Source organism: Podarcis gaigeae (assembly GCF_964106915.1).
Source record: "Podarcis gaigeae genome assembly, chromosome: Z".
In the NCBI taxonomy this organism is placed as follows: Eukaryota; Metazoa; Chordata; class Lepidosauria; order Squamata; family Lacertidae; genus Podarcis; species Podarcis gaigeae.
In genome coordinates, this window is record NC_139691.1 from 42,625,757 (window position 1) to 42,641,313 (window position 15,557).

The 15,557-nt window shown below is 41.4% G+C and overlaps 2 long non-coding RNA genes across 4 annotated transcripts in view; one reads left to right on the forward strand and one right to left on the reverse strand.

The window, feature by feature from the left end:
* Positions 1–15,557, forward strand: part of LOC310837027 — a 244,651-nt gene that overhangs the window by 54,802 nt on the left and 174,292 nt on the right. The window lies entirely within an intron of this gene.
* The window catches only part of LOC310837025, a 155,292-nt gene that overhangs the window by 4,197 nt on the left and 135,538 nt on the right, over positions 1–15,557 (reverse strand). For both annotated transcript variants that reach the window (XR_014560326.1, XR_014560327.1), the window contains exon 1: positions 1,441–1,764. This is a non-coding gene — a long non-coding RNA (uncharacterized lncRNA). Of the gene's footprint in view, positions 1–1,440 lie in introns of those variants that run through there.

Here is a 15,557-nt window from a genome sequence, read left to right on the forward strand (position 1 = left end):
TTGTTTTATTAAGGACTGCAGAGAACATACTAGAGAGTTTAACTTAAAATATGCACAGCAACATGCCATGACTGAATTCATTGCTGTCTGACAACACAGACAATGCTCTAGATATGCAAAGTATTATATTTAAAATTATAGTTGCACTGCACATCAAAGGGGGGGGGATGTTTTGTTCTTTGTTGCAACCAAAACAAAAACCCACCCACCCCACCCTCACATTCCTGAGCTCTAAATTGAAAGTAATTTAATAGTCATATTTAAATGCATGAACATTATTTATAATGGGTTTCTGAAAAGCAGTTTTGCTGAACAAATGACAATAAAACAGTGCCTGAAACAAATTTACTTACTGTACCTATTATCAGTAAGCAGCTTATATTTTATGGTAGGATTATTTCACAACTAGGACAAGGCTTTCAGAATAGGGTTAGAAACACCAAACAGTTTCGAACACAAAGAATTACAAGTGCATCTCAAAGTACCAGTGTGCCATGGAAAAGAAACACTTAATTTACTATCGAACATTTCAGCAGTCAGTGTAATCTGTTTGAGTCACTCTTACCAGGGATGACACATCTTCCACCCCACCACCACCTTTAGAGCAAAATATGGGCTGGAATACATTGCTTCTTGCTCAGTAGGGAGAAGTAATTCTGACATCATGTTTACCCCAGCAACCTCTTACAAAAAACAATTCATGCCCTCAGTAATTCCTTCAGAATGGAAACCAGTCAGTTAAGGGTGTCAACCTGTAAACTATTTTTATGTACAGATAACAGTGCTGTACATGCTTTTACATGGCTTACAATAAAGGGGCCCATTCAGGGAAGATTTCTAAGTTGGTGTGTGTGTGTGTGTGTGTGTGTGTGTGTGTGTGTGTGTGTGTCCTGCTTTACTTGGCAAGTATGTTTATTGCAGTTAGTCTGGTGTTCCACTGTTGTTTCCTATTACATTTCACTTTTAATTTGCATACCACCTTTTTATATTACTATACACAAGGAGGTTTACAAGCTGAAATGATGATGATGAATATAACATGTGGAAAGGAGATCCACTTCTCCTAACACTTAGTGATATGAAGGATGCATGTGCTGGGGAACTGTGGCTCCCTGGCACATATCCATTACAAGTTAGGAGACATGTGTCTCATTCCTACACTTTTAAGTATTTTACTGCAGCAGAGGTGGGTTTATGGGAGCATAACTGGTTCAGTCACACAGGGTACAGAGACTTGGGGGTGCTGCAACTATTATACAGCATGGAAGGCAAGAGGCGGGGTTTTTTTTGCCAAATTCTGGCATCACACAGGGTGTCACTGAAATTTGAGACCTCAAGGTCTGCCACCAACTTCAGCCTACACTAGTTTAGCCACAGCAAACATTGTTTCTGTGTAAAGTAGCCAAAAGGCCAGAGACAACAAGCACAGGTTCCACTTACCAGGAAATTGTTAAAAATATTATCCTTGCAGTAGCTTCCTCGACACAGTCTTCCATGCTACTGAGCAAAACAGCAGAGGAAAGGCAGAATAGAACATGTACACCAATAACACACCATCACCTCTTTGGATTACATCACAAATGCAAACTCCACAAAGACCCACATCTGGAATGTGGACTGTTTGGGGCTCTATATGAGTGTCCTGCATCTTCTATAACTGGCTGTGTAGAAGCCTCAAATAGACACACTTTACTACCACCTGAGATGAGAATGGCAACAGCCTGTTTACACCGGACCTTAGACTTATTTTAATGTGACCTTCCCCCATAGCTAATCTAAATACTTTGAGACCTAATATTTAGCATATAAAAATGCTGTCCACTGAAACATGTTGGTTTCTTTTTAACTTAGTTGCCATTCAAGCAGCATCTGTTGTTTAACTGTAGTTTTATTGTGCTTCTATTTTTTTGCGGAAAAAGTCAAACGCAGCAGTTTGATTTCACTCCCGAGGTGCACTCTACTGTCTCTCAAGACAGATGGATGGCAACAACATTGTGTGTGTGTGTGTGTGTGTGAACCTCATTATTTCATTTAAAGGGAAGTATAATTTTAAGTAATAAATATTATTAAAAACAACAACAATAATTAATAACATGCTGTACTGGGGTTAGTTTGCAGAGTCAGCTCCTGATCATCAAATGCTGATAAACCAGGTAATGAGAATATATGCATATGAGCCAGCCCAGTAAGGGTTTAATGTGTGGGTTCAAATATTTATTCCTATGAGTGTGTGTTTCACATTCCCCACCCCCCCAGTCTTATATGCACTGAATTAACAACACTGATTTCAGTTACAGATAGGTAGCCGTGTTGGTCTGCCATAGTCAAAACAAAACAAAATTCCTTCCAGTAGCACCTTAAAGACCAACTAAGTTAGTTCTTGGTATGAGCTTTCGTGTTTATGCACACTTCTTCAGATCTATCTGAAGCTGCTTGAAGATAGATCTGAAGAAGTGTGCATGCACACGAAAGCTCATACCAAGAACTAACTTAGTTGGTCTTTAAGGTGCTACTGGAAGGAATTTTGTTTTGTTTTAACACTGATTTCAGTGGCTCTTAGGGCTCATCTGCACTTTCATTTGTCTCACCACTTTCCCCCCAGGAAAACCCGTTGTTTAGCTCTGAATCAGAAAGTGTGGCAATTGGGATTTCTTTGGATTGCAGTTTGTTCTGATTTAGTGCTAAAGAATGGGTTTTCCAGGGGAAAGTGGCAGGGCAGAGGCAAAACCACTTGGACCTGTCCCTAGAAAGCATGGGACAAACAGAAAACCACTCTGAGGGTGCAGAAGAGTGCAGCTTGACTTAGGTAAACTCCATTTTAAGAAATGTTGGTTGCAATATAAATTTCCGGGGCAGAAACAGAAGATTTATAACAAAAGCATACATTCATACACTCTTGATTTGGCGCCAAAAAAAAAAAAAAAGTCTTGTATAAACAAGGCAAACACTTTCAGTTGCCAGATACAGTACAAGGTTTTACCCGGAACATCCAAATGGAGAAATCTCTCCTAGCTTGGTTCCGGCTGGGTCCTTCAAGAAGATACAGCTGCTGTATGAAGGGTAAAGCTGAAAGATGAGTGGCTCTAGTGCTTGCTTACTCAGAAACACTTTAAAGCTCAGAACAGGAGTATCTCTTTTAATAGCAGGGTTCACTTGATTTGATTGCTTACAGTGAATTTTGTAAAATATGTAGGAAAGGCAACATCTGGTTTGGTTTATATCAGCTTCTACATAGAAGACACTGGAAGCTACCACCTGAAAAAATATTATAATCCTCATTCAAAGGGAACTTGTCTCAGAGTACTATAGGACACATCAGAATCTGCAATTAGCCAGCTTTTCACCTCTGGGTGCTGCTACACTTGGGAATAAATAAAAACACGAATCCTTTAAGAACAGCTCAAATGTAATTTTTGTTTTAGGAAAACATACATAGAACTATTCTGAAAAGTGATGGGTCTCTTTTATACTTGTCTTTCCTGATTCATCCTCTATCTTTCATTTGCAGTTGATCTCTGATTAAACAATCACCAAGCTATTGTGGTTAGGAAGAATGCAACAGTGCATTGCTAAAAACTGAGTAAGCATAAAAAGCAGGTAGTAGTCCTTTGTGCCGATTTTTAAATCCATTGATCTCTTTGATAAATCACAACTAAAACAGAAAGACAAAGGTGATGTTTTCTAGGAATGATAAAGTCAGAAATCAACCTTCTAAGGTTACAGTCCCAAGCACATGTTAAGTAAGTCCAAGGAAGTGAGTTGAACTTCTAAGTAAACATGGATGGGATTGAGTTTTAAGAGGTGGCTTTGCACAGGTCCAATTGCCAAGGGTAACATGATGAGTATGGGGGTAACAGGAAGGAAGTGGCAATCGCTTCCTGCACTGTCTTCAAAATCTGAAGAGAGAGTGTGTGGCGAAAATAAAGGGATTACAATGTGGCTGAATTCATACTGGAAAAAATGCTATATTGAAAACAATATGCCGTTACTACCTGTGATTTTTGATCTGCAGGGACTCATTCACATGTGCAAATCCTCTGAAGTCTACAGTCATGTGATCATCACTTATGTCAGAATGGTCTCTGTCCAGTTACAGGCATCACCTACTCTTGGTTTTTAAGGAGTGGCCACATGCCTAGTAGTTGTCTGCTTCCACTTCATTTTCAAAAAAAGGCCCTCTGAGTTTCCTTCATCTTTACTGTCTGTTAAATGCTGTCCTTTGAAGTGGGTGGGGGATTTTGAGAAGCCACAGACGAAATGCAGTACAGTTTCAATTCCAAATCCTGGCTTAAAACAAACACCCTCTTAATTGCTTGTAGTGCATTTGCTGGCTGGGATTCCGGGGGGTTTTCCCAGCCAATTCTTCAAGCAAACTACAAAACTACACAGAATGCCAGTGAAATTGTGAAAGCTGTTTACCCTGCATTTCTGAAGATGGAGCAATGCTAAAATCAGTGCTCAACATCTTCTAAAGCTGGGGTCTCCAATGTGGCACCCATGGGTACCCTGAGACAGCCACCTTCCCATTTTCCTTCTGTTAAATTAGTAGTCTATGGTCTTCACAACTGTTTCTTGGATTTCCAAATGTGGTCCTGGGCTTAAAATGACTGAGAACCTCTGTTCTAAAATTCTCAAGTTTTAAAGCACTAAACAGGCTATGATAGGATTCCAGAAAATGTGCAAGAACCCATAAAAGAAAAGAAACTTCTGCCCTCAATTTCATAATGAAAAGTCAGTTTTGTGGACTTTTTGGCTGACCTGATCCTCTTCTATGGCATTTGGAGAACCAGTGCAATAACTTTATTTCCAAATTCTTTCAAAACCTCAACGCAGATATGTCTTTAACAACTTTCACTTGTGTTTGTAGGAGGCAGGGTGGAGTATTTGTGGAAGGTGAAAGAAAACCATAGTCAGAAGTATTTATGTGAGATTGGTAAGGAACCGTCAAATAAATCCCAGGATCAGGTTGTTACCATGCAAACACATATTCTCCCAGTCTTCTCTTTCATATAAATCCCAGGATCAGGATGCAAACACATGTTCTCCCAGACTTGTTTTAAGGTCCAGCCTTTGTTTTTGCACTTGCACATATATTTGCTTCCCACTGATGTATGATTTCCTTCTATAGGGTACTAATGTTCCTGCTCTCCTGTTTTGTTACAGATGTGTGGTGGTTTGATGTCGACTTTATATTTTCTGTTTGTTCTCCATACAACCGAAAACAAAATAAAAAAATGTTTTTAAAAATATTCAGGAAAATACAAATGTACTTCTTTTGGCTGTGAAAAATAAAAAAACAAACAAACAAGTTTCCTTCAACTTTGCAGCCTATTAAATGTATTTCCTTTTAAGTGGGAACATGACATGATGATACTTTGGTTAGAGTGGGTTCCTTAAAATGATGACTCACAGAGGTACATTTAAAGCGCTTGAGAATCAATTCTTTTCGTAAGCTCTTAAGCATTATTTCAAGCATGAAATGCACTGGTTAACTAGCAAGTAGTAGTGAAGGCATATCCATGTAATAGATGCCATAATATTTTCCTTTCAAAAGCCCAGCCCTTAACTGAGTTGGAAAACCCCAGTGTTGGGTGTTAACGATGATGCTGAACATGGCATGCAGCACTATTATATGCTATCAGCAGGAAATATATTCTGCAGCTGTTGCATGAAGAGGAGGTACCCAGACTCAGCAATGGGTTAGTGAATGTTGCTGCCACTACAGCAGGGGTGGGGGACATTTTTCAGCCAAAGGGCCATCCCTTTCTGGCCTACCTTCTTAGTGCCACACTTGTCAGTGGTAGGTGGGACCAGAGGGAAAACTGGGTAGAAAATAAATGTCAGGGTGGGTGCCTGGAGCAGGTTGGAAACAACTCAGACTGTGTCGGTGAAGTTAATGAGCTTTATTCAAAGAAACAAAACAGCTCAGGAGGCCAGGCCGAGTGAGCACAGCAACTCTTCCCAGTAGACGTCTTATGGAGGTACTCAAATGATAAGTGCAGGTTCCGGATTGGTTCATTCGGGGAGAGGCGGTCCTTCAGGTATTGTGGTTCTGAGCCATTCAACGCTTCATAGGTCAAAACCTGCACTTTGAATTGTGCCCAGACACTAATTGGCAGCCAGTGCAGCTAGGCTAGGATTGGCATTATACACTCAAACTATCTTGCCGCAGTAGTGGAGCCAACTTGAATAAAATATTCAAGTGTGTATGTGTGTGTGCAGGTAAGCCCTGCTCCATATAACTGATTGACCCGGGCATCTAGGAGTTGGCTCCTATGTGCCACAATGAGTAAACTGGCCACCAAATTCTGCACCAGGCAAAGTTTCTTAACTGTCTTCAGAGACAGTCTTATGTATAACATTGAAATATGTATAGCGTTGCAATAATCTAACCTAGAGGTTACCAGAGCACGGATAACAGTAATTAGGCTACTCTGTCCAGATAGGGATGCTCTTGGGCCAGCAGCCAAAGCTGAAGGAAGCCCTGCTACCAAGGCCACCTGAGCCCCAAGGGATAGCAATGAATACAGAATAACCCCTAAGCTGCATATACACAGACTACAAACAGTGCATTTTTTCTTTTAGGTAAAAACACAGTCAGCTGACAGTGATATCAGTCATTCATATGCATGCTGAAGAATGCATACAATGCCATTGTGATATAATAATATTAGTAAACACATATTGCATCCTGCGAACAGATATGAGGGTTGTGCAGCAGCTCTGTGTATACCTAACATTATGAAACAAATTGGAGTGATTTGGGGGAGAGGTTCTGACTATTCTGAGCCAGATCGCACAGTTGACAAGTTATCTGCCGGGCTCCAAAGGCTTGCAGATAGCAGCCTGCAGCCTGAAGCCCGGGGAGCGCAGCGCCAATTCCCACTGCGCTCCCTGGGCTTCAGGCAGCTATCCGCCGCCGGGCTCTGAAGGCTTGCAAATAACAGCCTGTTCTGGGTGCAGCCCCGCAAGCTCCGGGGGAGCGGCGGCGAGGTTGCGCACAATCTTGCCTCCGCTCCTGGACCTGTCCTGGGGGCTGGGGTTGGGGGAAGCTCGGGCTTCCCCTGCCCCAGCCCCCGGCTAAAAACGAAGCCGCGCGCAGCCTCTCCTGGCTGGAGAGGTTGCGCATGGCTAAACAGGAAGCCAAGACAGCCAGCAGGATGGATCCCACTCGCTGTCTTGCCTTCTTTGCTCTTTGGGGCTGGGAATAAATATTTTTTTTCTTTATTTCCCCCCCTAAAAATTAGGTGAGCCCTATGGTCCAGTGTGCCCTATGGAGCGGAAAATATAGTACATTCCTAGCTGACACTGGAAATCCCTCTCCCTCCATTTTAAGGCACTTAAAAAGCATGAAAGATGCTATTTGGCATGTCCCACTTTCAAGCTTCCATTAAAAAAATTATCCTCCCCCTAATCCAAAGTTAATTCACATGTGCAAAGGGGCAACTCCTGCAGCTCAGCAGTCTGCTCTTTCTGTACCTTGGCTTGCTTTGTGTTGGGCTTGGACGTTATGAATCAGATTTTACTCTCTAATCTTTAGGCAAGAAAAGTTGAAAGGTATCTATTCAGAGACCTCTATTGTGATGAAGAAATGGTGCGTTATGGGTGCACCAAATTTACGAGCATGACTACCATTGATTTCAATGTGGCTACTCTGAGTAAAATTTAGCTGGATACAATCTAGGGCTTCCAGTTCAGGAGGGAGGTTATCCAGGCTTGGTGGTGTTCCAGCAACTCTTTTAATACTCTTTTGGTACGATATGCATAGCAATAACGTAACAAATCTGGGTTTCATGGATCATACTTCATTCAAAAAATGTCAAACTAAATGACTTTCATATTCTTTAAATTTCTATGGGTTGCAGATAGCCTTGGTTCAGATAAATTGAATTCTACTGTAATCCCAGAGTACTTAAAGGATTTTGAACATTATCTTGATAATTATTTTGTCTTCTCTTTACTCATTTACTGACTTATATAGGATTTATAGTATTTTTTACTGTGAGAGCTTCCCCTGCAAATAAGCAATCCCATTGAGACTTCATATATTACTGTTTTGGAGCATCTTTCTTGCTATGGTAATATTTCCTAAATTGCTTTTGAACACAGTAAAGAATTCAAATGCTAAGTTCTCAAGGCATTAAGGATCAGCTGGTGCCTCCTGCAAAACTCTTGACAAAATCCCATTAAGGAAGGAGGGAGGGAATTCTGCTGATACAATTCATCATACTGTGCATTTATCTAATTCTTTTCCCCTCAGTGCTCATTATGAATTTTAGTAGTGAGACAGACATTTCACTTCTAAATATTTCAGTGATGTCAACAGCTTATTGGTTCTTCATATTCTCAAGCTGAGATCCACCACAGACCAAACATCTGTCAACCCAAAGGAATTGGGTTTGGAGGTACTGCAGTATCTCCCCCACCCCCCTTTAAACATGGTATCTGAAAACAGAAAAACCATAATCCTGAACCTATCTTGCCAATGAACAGAAGGGTTGAGAATAGTATGTACTGATCAGTCAACTATGCAAGTCAAAACTTGCCCCAGGTCCTATTTGCACGAAAAAATGTAGAGGATGATGATGATGATGATTTAATAGCAATGCACACATCACAGTGGCCATGTTATCCATGTCCAGAAAAGGGTGCAGTTGATGTACCAGCTGATGATAGGCATTTTTTTTTTTTTTACCATAGAGGCCATAAGGGCCTCCATGGATAAATATGGTTTCAAGAACATCCTACACTTTCAGAGGGAGTGCAACCATATCTAGAACAGGCAGACCTGGGAATCATTTACCCATAGTGAAGCAGGACTCAGCTTCAATGTATTGATCCTCATCTACTCCACCACCGTATCCAGTCATGTGTTCAGCTTATGCATGGCCTCCCCTGACTCAGATTTAATGGAAAAGTAGAGCTGTAGACATGTAGTCCCCTGATGCTATTCTCTGGTAACGGTCATGCAAGAAGGAGCAGAACCACTGTAAAACAGTGCCTCCAACTCCCAACAGAAATGCTCCATTGACTATGGTCAATGGTGTCAAAAGCCACTGAGATATCCAATGGTAGCAGTAGGGTTGCACTCCTCCTGTCTCTCCCTTGAATGAGCTCTTATGTCAGGGTGAACATGGCTGAATTTATGCCCAACACATGCCTGAAAATGGCAGGAATGCCTGGAATGGTTCCTGGTAATCTGTTTCCTCCAATAGTGACTTTAGGTGAACTGCCGCTGTCTGCTTGAGCCCCTTACTCAAAAAGGTGGTATTAGACACTGGACGATAGTTATCAACACCTCAGGGTCTAGGGAGGGTTTTTCCAGGAGGGGGCATAGTACTTCCTCATTCAAGACAGTTAGGACAACCCAGGACCAAAATTATGTGTTAACCATCACCTGGACTTCCCCTGACTAGATCCTCCCCACTTGCCAGCTTGAATGGACAAGCCAGGATAGGCAAGGGTCAAGAGGTGGAATGGACACTTTGAAGCACAATGTCAACATCCTACGGCCTCAATAGCTGGAACAGATCCCACAGAACTGGATAAGACAGAAAGCTCACCAGCAGTCGCTACCATTTGCCTTCTCCATGTGCAAATCAGCACATGGTGACCTATACATGGGAGTGCTGGTGCAAACTGAAAGGGGCAGTATGCACATAACTGCATAAAAGCTCTCATTGCCATGCAGAATGCAGGCAAAGGAGAACAGGCTCACATGTCTCTCAATGCAGAAAAGAAAGTGTATCTTCTCATATGTATTGTGCATGATTCTCACCAGCGCCACATCTGGTTGAATGTGGCCATCTCTGATTGAGGCCAAAGTAATTTGTCCAAGGTCACAAAGTACATTTACAGCAGTGCACTGAACTGAACATTGCACCTCCAGATTTCAGTGTAATGCTTCAAACCTTCATGATTTTTAACAAAGTAGTACCTTAATGCCATTGACCCCCCCCAAAAAAAAATTTTAAATGACAATGACAAGATCTCAAACATGATTGGAAGTCAATTCCAATGAGCTTAGTTGGGATTTAATCATAGGAAAGCACTTAAGTGTAGTAACTCATCTCAGAGTACATATCAGAAATGGTGAATCGAAGCAGCATGGATGCAACAGTACCTAGATATGGTCACTAGAAGGGAACTTATTTTAAGGTCACATTCTTATGTGTATCTACTTAGGAGTAAGTTCCATAGTATTCTCTAAGGTTTACTTCTAAGTAATCATGCACAGAACTGGGCTGCATGCTTTCTAAACAAATAACAGGATATAAGAATAATACAAAAGTAGCAATGGTTGCAGCATAAATTTATGCCTCAGTCAAATCAAGACCCCTTGACCCTGTCTCATTGGAATAACTTACTGATATATACATCTTATCAGTCTGACAGATCTGAGCTACAAAGCCAGGTAGGTGTGGATTAAATAATCTTAAATCACAGTGTTCAGTTAAGTGAGCTGCAGACTGCAAGTGAGGCTTCTTAAAGCATTTACCTGTTCGGTGGTGTGCAGCTATAATGAGGACAGGTAAGAACTTTCAAAGTTCTGAAGATAATTGGCTTTGCTACTAAAGGGTTGCAAAATCAAAATTATCTCTCATTTCTGAAAGGATAAGGATCAAAATGATCCTTAATGGTGACAACAGAAAAAAATCAAAGCGCTTGGTTTTTTTTGTTATTGCTAAAAATAAAGTAATAAATTACAGAAAATCAACAATATGCTATTGTATAATTCTTAATAGGGAGAATTCCACTTCCAGTGGAATATCAAGGGCCTCTTAAAATTTCCTTCAGTTGGCATTTCCTTCATTTAGTTCTTTTATGCGATGGGTGCACTGACCCCCCAATCTGCAGAGACATTTGGGAATATAAAAAGATAATTTCACATCCACTGTTTCCCCTTAGCTGTAACAAATTAGCTACATTTTATACTTTTGTCCAGCTCTTTTTATGAGCATGGAGAGTTTAAACAGAAAGCATTCACAGTACATAGATTAATTAGATGTTTCATTGGGGGGGGGAGGAAAATGAGTTGCAGAGTATAATATAAAACACAGCAGGCTTTGACTTTCTGCCCGAAAGCGGTTTTAAAGAAATAATAATAATTAAGAGGGAAATGAACAGCACATGGTATTCTATGCATAAATCAGTGATATTAAAGGCAAATATTTGCTTTTAGATTATGAAGAACTGAGATTTAGCCATAAAAAAGGACTTGAGATGTTAATTTAGCTAAACATGAGCTCTAATCAGTCATTCGTCCTGCGTCTTATTCCATGGCCACGTGTAACAAAAATCAGAGGCAATAGTATTATAACTCAACCTTTCACTGCAAGATGGAATTGGGAAACGTCTCCCCCTCCTTATCTCTGAATCCCTTTGCACACCTCTAAGCCCCATCACACATTTAGAAGAAGCAGTTAGAGAGCTGTATGGAATGCAATAAATTAATCTGGACTTAGTGGGTGGATAAAAGGTTCAGATGGGGTTTGTTATAGACCTGGATAATGTGAAGAAAGAGGAAAATGGAATCTTGCATGAACATAATGGGAAAGCAAACAGAGGCAGTGAGGTGGCGATGGCAGCTTTTTGTATTTTAAATACTGGTATTTAAACAGCAAAAATCCAACTTCAATCATCTGAGTGCAAACAAATATTGAAATACTGCTGCCCTGACTCTTCAGAGACCCAACAAATAAGAAGTTGTGTCCTCGGACAGTGACACACAGTGGCCCAAGAGCATCAACATGGGAAAGTGGTTTTCTTGGGGGGGGGGGGGAATTCCGAACCAATTCCAGGCAGCTACAAATTCAAATGTCTCACACTACAGCAATTAAATCAAGAATGAGTTCAAGGTTTAAATAAGAGAATATGAATTAGTTTAGAACTATCCCCAAGGCATTGTAACCAGTGTACAAGACAGCTACTGATAAAGTGCGACTGGAATTCAGCTGTCATGGAATGTGGGAGTCAAATATGGGACTGGCTCCCTCCAATGCAGCATTCCAAATGGCCTATTTTTATGTGGTGACATCATAGCAGACAATTCAGGATGCACCAAGAAGTCTGCTAAATGAAAAGCTGAGGATTTTTTGTTTAAAAAAGTATATGTTGTGTAGTCAGGCAGTCAGAACTTTTAGATTAAACTAGCTAGTCTTATTTGTTCACCACATTTGTCCTCCTTCCAAGAGATAGCATTTGTTATTGTTGTTGTTGTTTAGTCGTTTAGTCGTGTCTGACTCTTCGTGACCCCCTGGACCAGAGCACGCCAGGCACTCCTGTCTTCCATTGCCTCCCGCAGTTTGGTCAAACTCATGCTGGTAGCTTCGAGAACACTGTCCAACCATCTCGTCCTCTGTCGCCCCCTTCTCCTTGCGCCCTCCATCTTTCCCAACATCAGAGTCTTTTCCAGGGAGTCTTCTCTTCTCATGAGGTGGCCAAAGTCTTGGAGTCTCATGTATGAGATAGCATACATGGGAGTAATTCCAATTAATCCAGAAACCAGCAGCTAGACTGGTGAGTGGGTGTGGCCACCGGGACCATATAAAACCGGTCCTGGGAGACCTGCATTGGCTCCCAGTACGTTTCTGAGCACAGTTCAAAGTGCTGGTGCTGACTTTTAAAGCCCTAAACAGCCTCAGCCCAGTATACCTGAAGGAGCGTCTCCACCCCCATCGTTCAGCCGAGGGCCTTCTGACGGTTCCCTTCACTGCGAGAAGGAAGTTACAGGGGATCAGGCAGAGGGCCTTCTTGGTAGTGGCGCCTGCCCTATGGAACGTCCTCCCAGCAGATGTCAAGGAAATAAGCCACTATCCCAGCTTTAAAAGACATCTGAAGGCAGCCCTGTAGGCAGGGAAGTTTTTAATGTTCAATGCTGTATTGTGTTTTAATATTCGGTTGGGAGCCACCCAGACTGCCTGGAGAAACCCAGCCTGATGGGTGGGGTATAAATAATAAATAATTATACAGTGGTACCTCGGGTTAAGTACTTAATTCGTTCCGGAGGTCCGTACCTAACCTGAAACTGTTCTTAACCTGAAGCTCCACTTTAGCTAATGGGGCCTCCTGCTGCTGCTGCGCCGCCAGAGCATGATTTCTGTTCTCATCCTGAAGCAAAGTTCTTAACCTGAAGCACTATTTCTGGGTTAGTGGAGTCTGTAACCTGAAGCGTATGTAACCTGAGGTACCACTGTATTATTCTCATTATTATTCTCATTATCATCATCATCCCATTTCCATCTCAATACAACGCTGTGTGGAAAGCTAGGCTGAGGTAGTACCTTGCATTGGGAAACCTATGTTCAAATCCTGACTCAGCCATGAAGCTTAGTGGATAGTCTTGGACTTGTGAACCAAACCCTGTGGCTTGGTTCACATGTAACATTAAACTATTGTTTTAAACAAACTGGAGTTTAATGTGAGCAAGCAGCATGTTCGTACACCCTCCGAAACCATAGTCTGGTTACAGGGAACCAGGCAGAGGGCTTTTTTGGCAGTCACACCAGCCCTGCGGAATAGCTATGCTATTTTTAAAAGACACCTAAGGCAGCCATGCTCAGGTAAGTTTTTAGTGTGTGATGTTATATTGTGCTTTTACTATTTTTTGTTGGGAGCTGCCCAGATTGGCTGGGGCAACCCAGTCAGATGGGCAGCATATAAATGATAAAAGTCGTAATAAAATACTTATCTATCTATCTATCTATCTATCTATCTATCTATCTATGAAACACCAGTCAATCAGGTGTTCCCTGCTGCAGGCACCTGTTATATTTAAACACACATTCAAATATAGCAAAGTCACTCCCCCCCTTGCATGTAGGATATGGGTACACACTAAAAACATAACATAATAACAACAAGTACATAAAAAAAGGATTCATTAGCAGCATAATCAAATTAATGTTTCCCAGTCTGCAGAAGATAGCAGCGAGGAACATAAGAGGTCAGCTGCTATCAGCTCTCTGTACAATACTCTAGATGGCTTCAGAACCCCAGAGATGCTAAGTAAGTTGGACAGTTTAAAATGACTCCAGGACATGGAGGCAGAGTTCACTTGGAAGTCATGAAATTTCACTGCATCTATGTTGCCTGCTTTGCGGCATTATAAGAACAAACACTCACAGCACTCACATCAGCAAGCAACTTTGAGACACTGTTCTACCTTCTGTACTTAGCTAAGCTCTTATATTTTTAAACAGCAAGAGAGGGAGAAAGAGGAACCATCAACATGCATTTTTTAAATATGTTCTTTTCTGCAGTTCCAATGCTGAAATCACATTACCTCAAAACTAATAAATGCTTTTCGAAATCTGCCAAAGCAGGAACAGGATTTCTTAGGATTCGTGGCTTCCAGTGCAAAGGGGAGGAATCCACTTGCTGTGTGGTCAAGTGTTGTTCCATCTCCTAAGCAGGAGTGGAGAGAAGAGCAAGAAGCAGTAGGTTCTTCCATGGTGTTCCTTTTGCAAGAGAACTTCCCAAAACATTGTGTCCAATGCATTTTCTGGGGGATCTAGTACATTGGTACCTTGGGTTATATACACTTCAGGTTACATATGCTTCAGGTTACAGACTCTGCTAACCCAGAAACAGTACCTTGGGTAAGAACTTTGCTTCAGGATAAGAAAAGAAATCATGCTCTGGCGGCGCAGCAGCAGCAGGAGGCTCCATTAGCTAAAGTGGTGCTTCAGGTTAAGAATAGTTTTGGGTTAAGAACGGACCTCCGGAACGAATTAAGTATGTAACCAGAGGTACCACTGTAGTTACTATGTCTTACAAGATGGTGTCACATGCTAGGTCATCTCAAGATGGGATTTTACAATAACTGGGAGGTGCCCATAAAACTCTCACATCTGTCAGAAGACATTTTACTTTCCATTTTTATTGGAGCCACTTACACTGTTAAAACTTCAGTCTATCTGGGTTGTTGTTTCTTTGCTATACATTGGTATCTTGGGTTACATACGCTTCAGGTTACATATGCTTCAAGTTACATACGCTTCAGGTTACACACTCCGCTAACCCAGAAATAGTACCTCAGGTTAAGAAGTTTGCTTCAGGATGAGAACAGAACTCGCACAGCAGTGGCACAGCGGCAGCAGGAGGCCCCATTAGCTAAAGTGGTGCTTCAGGTTAAGAACAGTTTCAGGTTAAGAACAGACCTCTGGAACGAATTAAGTACTTAACCCGAGGTACCACTGTATATGTATGCAAGCATATGCACATATAATGCAGAGATAATGAGTGACCCATGAGCTTTGCAGCTATTCATGGTCCCCCCACCTCTCTCTTTCATTAGATTTTTAAAAATATTTGCACAGAGGTTGCCATTGCTTTTTTAAAAAAATGCTGACAATCCACACAATAAATTTATTACAGAGATAAATCTGCCGACAATATTTTTTATTATTCTTATTAAACTTTGTATGTCGCCCTTCTTCCAAACACAAAATACATAATAAAAGCAAGAACCAAAAGAAAAACTAACCAATAGCTCAGCTGGTTAGAGCATGGTACTGATAACGCCAAGGTTGCAGATTTGATCCCTGTATGGAACG